General features: G+C 40.3%; 1 pseudogene; it reads left to right on the top strand.

Annotated features, from left to right (window-relative positions):
• The first annotated feature begins 2,653 nt into the window (after positions 1–2,653).
• Positions 2,654–5,507, top strand: LOC143018801 (compound eye opsin BCRH1-like; annotated as a pseudogene).
• Positions 5,508–5,813: the final 306 nt, after the last annotated feature.

Below are 5,813 nucleotides of genomic sequence, written 5' to 3'. Positions count from 1 at the left end.
TCCAACTTCTCTCCATAAGTTGGTGAGATCTGTATTTATATACAAAGGGGAAAGCATGTTTTTCCTAATCTACCCACAAGTACAATGCATGACAATCGTACAATGTTATTCGCACGTATGTACACCACAACATTGCTCGGCCACCACCACTTGGTGACCCCACCGAGCAAACGAAAAGAAGAAATGTCAGGTAAAACAAAACCAACCCATATATAACACAGTCCACACACATTACAGGCTAATTACAAAAATGTGGAAAATAATGATGACATTAGGACACCCAGATACATAAACATAACATACATAATTATAATTGCATGACATAAGGACAATACATAAGAATACATATACAAAACAAGAATATATATACAAATAAGAACTGTATACAAGTACAAGAAATACACGCAAGAACTGTATACAAGTACAAAAAATACACAAGAGAATTGTATGCAAGCACAAGAAATACAAGAAAGAATTGTATACAAGCACAAGAAATACACAAAAGAACTGTATACAAACACAAGAAATACACATAATACAAATCAATACACTCACACATAAACAAGATATATACATTATGCAAACAATAGACTTAATAGAGAAACAAGATACAAAGTACAGGTCAAGACAAGCATGAATGATGACATAAGCAATGCACAAATACAATTAAACAATATATTACTAATAATTCAGCAAATTGTCATAAAGGTGGTGTAGACAATATTCCTTGCAAAACGTGTCACCAATTCTATATTGGTCAAACTGGAAAGGAGCTATCGGTTATTATGAGTGAACTTGAGTGAACGACCGAGGATGAGATGGATGGATGGGGTGAAGGGGGCGATGAGTAAGAGGGGAATGTCTGTTGAACAAGGAAGGAAGAAGGTAGGGATGAGTGGAGAATGACTGTGTATAGATGATACTTTTGTGAAAGAAAGGGGAGATGGGGGTGGGGGTTAGGGGATGTTTATGTATGAATTATATATTGACGCAACCCAAAGGTATTTCTCCCCGTCTTCTCTTTTTCTGCATGAAGGGACGGAGAGGGGGGTTATGAATTAAGTGAAGCGACCTTATTATGGGTGTATTGTGTCCTGCTGCACTGTGTTTGACCCAGGGTAGTTGCCGGATGACCCGTCATCCATGAGGAGTTAATATGGGAGGGGTGGAGGTGGTGATGAAAGGGACCAATTTAGTGAACCTCTGAAAAAATATAAAATCAAATCCACATACCTAGATGAACTAGCAGCTAAAAAACCCAAATTGAGTTTTACCTGTAGCATTGGAGGACGACAAACCAGCAAAAGCAATACCACTTATACAACAAAATCTGAATATGATTCCGTGCCCACATAAAGTGGCACCCACACCACAACTAATGAAACTTTCCATCATTAACACATCGCTCTCATTTGGAGCAACATTGTTATTGAAATTAATAAGCAAGTAAACAAAATGCACGCACACACATCCATGTGTGTGTGTGTGTGTGTGTGTGTGTGTGTGTGTTTCTTTGTAGTTATAGAATTCCTTTTTTTTGTCTCATTATACAATTTTTTTTTTTAAAACGGAATCCCTACGACGATGAGTCTTCTGCTGCCAATGGATATAGTGTAAATCCTTTTAGGTCAGAGGATGATCCAATAATGGTTGAGTGACTATATAAGCTACTAACTCTGATGGCTTTTTAAGTCATTCCCAAACAGATCTCGACCCGTCAAGACCATTTCAACTTCAGAGTCTCATTCGAACAAAACGACAAAGGTATTTCCCGAAACAGGTTTCATGGTCGAGGTTTTGGACGACGCTTCTTTGTGTGCCCCCGTAGACTTACATCTCGTTCTGGAACTACGTCGGTTACCATTTGCTGTGTCCTGGTACGGCTGTCTAGGCAAAGGGTTAAGGTATTCCCCCCCCCCCAGGAAACGTAAGCCCCCCCCCTGCATAAATACTTTTCTACTTTTCTTTTCTTCTACTGGATCTGTATCTTCTGTGTTGTTGGTCTGCTCACGGTGTCACCGAGTTACAACAACGGAAACCGATCGTCCTCATTGTCTTCCAGTAGATATCTCCTTGTCCAAATATTCTGTGTACATGTGCGTGTGCAGCCAGCGCTGATAATTCTTTGAATGTATGTGTGTGGATCTATGTGAGGCGCCCCGATAGTATGAATGTGTGTGGTCTTTTGTAATGCCTAACTTGTGCTGGTATGGCTTGAATGTTGTATGATGACCGATGAACACAGCCAAATCTACCGAAATGTGCTTTATCTGTTGTATTTAGCTGAGCCTTGTGATTGTTACGTGGTGAATGATTGCTTTGGATTTCGTTTGTCTCTATATCATCTAGAAGTGTCTGTGAATATTGGGTATATGTTAGTTCATGCAGATCTGCTTGGACCGATGTATTAGTTGTATGTATCGCGTTGTAGTAATACTCTGGGCTGATATGTATGAGTGTTATTGGGTGTTTCTCGATGCAGTTTGTATGATAGTCCCTGTGTGTTTTATTGGCCATAAGCTATGTATTGCGTATGCGTAGTGTGTGTGCATCCGATGATTGTTCATATTGCCTTGTTTTGGAGTGAGTTGTAGTTTATGATATATTTCTTAAATGTTTTCTGAGTTGTACCTTTGTTTCAGATATCATAAGGATGAATCCTTCCGCTACTCTTATCAACGGCACAGGCCCACGTGCCATGGCTTATGGGGCCCAATGACTTCTCGTTTGGATACCCCGAGGGGGTCACCGTGGTGGACATCGTGCCGGACACGATACGACACCTGATCCACGATCACTGGAGCAACTATCCTCCAGTCAATCCCATGTGGCACTACCTCCTCGGCGTGATCTTTGTGTTTCTCTTCATATGTTCCTGCTCAGGTGAGTTCTAAATCAGAGCAATTTCTGTTATGTGATTTTTTTTTATCTAAACAGATTCACATACTGTCATGGTTTCTTTCGGTATGAGAAGTGTTTGAAATGTGCCTTACTCTTTCGCTCTCAGGAAACGGTTTGGTGATGTATTTAGTCGTGAAAAACAAGAATCTGAGGACTCCCGCCAACATGCTCGTCTTCAACCTGGCCTTCAGTGACTTCTGCATGCAAATCACTCAGTACCCACCTTACGTTTACAACTGTTTCAATGGCGGAGTATGGATGTTCTCTGCGTTCTTCTGTGAGGTGTACGCATGTCTAGGTGAGTTCTTCATCGCCCATCTGGAACAAAATCCAACGAAAAATGTGGAAGACAAAGAACAGTATTATCTTGTCCCAGTGTGTACCATTTTTGCACACACCAAACAGGTAAAAAACAAAGATATTTGTGTGCTCATAGGTACTTACATACATCTGTTCATCAGACCTCATTTGTTATGAAATCCGATGGAGCGACACATGAGAGGGCAAGCAATCAGTTGCATCTTCAAATAGTTTGACAACAATCTAAATATTTCCTCATACTGGTATTCTTTTGTTAGACTTGAAAGACTCAAATTTTTCCTCTCATAACTCACACGATTCAATTATTTCTTCAGGAGCCATCTTCGGTCTGTGTTCTCTGTGGACTCTGGCCTTTGTTTCCTTCGACCGTTACAACGTCATTGTCAATGGAGTGTCTTCTGCTCCCCTCACCAAGGGAAGGGCCTTCCTCTACATCCTCTTTTGCTGGGCTTACTCCATCGGTTGGTCCATTCCCCCCTTCCTCGGCTGGGGAGCTTACATTCCCGAAGGTGAGTGCAACAAATTATTCATGTCCGCAAGAGATAACAGTGAAACTTTTCCACCACATCTAATTTTTTGCATTATGCTGTAACGAGATTTCTAAAATATGTTCAGAACCTGCCATTAACCATCACAATGTATTTCAATACCTGACAATATAGATGGTTTTACTACAGAAATCACAATCTACTCAAACATAAAAAACAGACGTATACTAAGGGGAGCATTTTCACTTGACCACATTCCAAAACCCATCATAACTGTTATCCTTAAGGGAAAAAAAGCTCTCACTGATATAATTGAAAACTTTGGCAACGTATAAGTCTTTCAAGTCTTATATAATATCAAGTCAACATATTTGGAAAGCGCCTTTTTCAGACCATTTTCTAAAATTCAAAATAGCCATGAGGAGGAGTTTAGTATAAATGACACGGTCCGTCTAAATAAGTAGTCCATGTAGTTTTTACTTATCAGTATTCAGATAAGATAGTCTTCAAAGAGTTAAAAAGAAATCAAGTGAGGAAGACGTTTATCATTGCATTCATTGAAAGCTCGAAGGTAATAAGAGGTCCTGTTCGTACAGGTATCCTGGACTCGTGCTCATATGACTACCTGTCCCGTGACGTCAACCGTCTCTCGTACGGTCTCTGCATCTTTGTCTTCGACTACATCGTTCCTCTCCTCATCATCGTCTTGGCTTATGTCTTCATCGTGAAGGCTATCTTTGCCCACGAGAAGGCCATGAGGGAACAAGCCAAGAAGATGAATGTGACCAACCTCCGATCCAACGCAGTGAGTTTCGATTGTTCTCTGTTAAATATAGATGAATTCTACATTAACGGGGTAAATACTTAATAACACTTTAACCTCGCCCAGACGGGAGCATTATAACGATCAAGGGTTAATGGCTTCAAAGAATGTTATCAGTTCTTTTTCAAGATGCTGCTTCAGCGTCAATTTTCCAGTCCTTTGCATTCTCTTATAGAAGTAGGCTATTTCGAATGGCGATTACAAGAGGTTCATATTTTTGCAGTATACACTCCCTGTTTCCGTTAAAATCTATCCATTATACCATACGATGGTCTAGCATTTGTTGATATAGCAGCATGTTATTGTAAGATGATGACCTGATCTATCAACTTTGTTACGTGACAGGACTCTAATGCTCAGTCGGCTGAGGTCCGCATCGCAAAGGTTGCAATGACTAATGTCGCCCTCTGGATTATTTGCTGGACACCTTATGCTATAGTCACTCTTCAGGTAACGCCGTTTATATGATATCGTCTCTTGTTGTTTATTGAAAGCTTTGCACATCCATAGTAATATGTACATAAGTCTAATCTCGTATAAAACTATTTGCAATAGGGTCTGGCCTTCGACCAGTCAAGCATCACGCCTCTGGTGTCCATGCTCCCCGCTCTGCTGGCCAAGAGTGCTGCTGTCTACAACCCAATGATCTACGCCATCAACCACCCCAAGTTCAGACTGGTAAGCTTTCTCTGTCTCTTTCCTCCTCCCCCCCCTTCTCTCTCTCTCTCTCTCTTCCTCTTTCTATGCCTTATCGTTTTCTTTCGTTTCACGCATGTCTTTGAAGATTGACGACGAACAGTTACAGTAACATCGGTAGACAAAGATAAGTTGTGATAGCCTTCCTAACCCTTTCTTCGTCACCCTTGCAGGCTCTTCAGAAGACTGTTCCATGGTTCTGTATCCACGAGCCCGAGGATAAGAATTCTGATTCGAAGTCGAATGCCACCGCGGTGGAGGGAAAGGACAGCTCCTAGGCAGGATATCACCTGATGAATGCGTTATAAGATCTTGCAAAGACTTATCGAAATAACATAAGGAAAAACTTTCTATGAATCCCTTTCCTTGGAAAAATGAAAAAAAAAGCAAATCATGCAAAAAAAAAAAAAAAAAAGGCATTTTATTAAATAAAAAGTGGATCCAAGTACACATAAGTTTTAATTACCCTCTCATAATAATTGTGTTTTTTTATGATGCGTTTGTCACATCCAAAAATGGCTTACCTAATAATTTGGCTTTTAAAGCACCAGCACTTAGGTACATGATATGAATATATGCCTTAT

The sequence above is a fragment of the Oratosquilla oratoria genome, chromosome 35, assembly GCF_046742065.1.
Source record: "Oratosquilla oratoria isolate Oo_2021 chromosome 35, ASM4674206v1, whole genome shotgun sequence".
NCBI classification, from domain to species: Eukaryota; Metazoa; Arthropoda; class Malacostraca; order Stomatopoda; family Squillidae; genus Oratosquilla; species Oratosquilla oratoria.
This window is presented reverse-complemented; position numbering and strand designations above follow the sequence as displayed.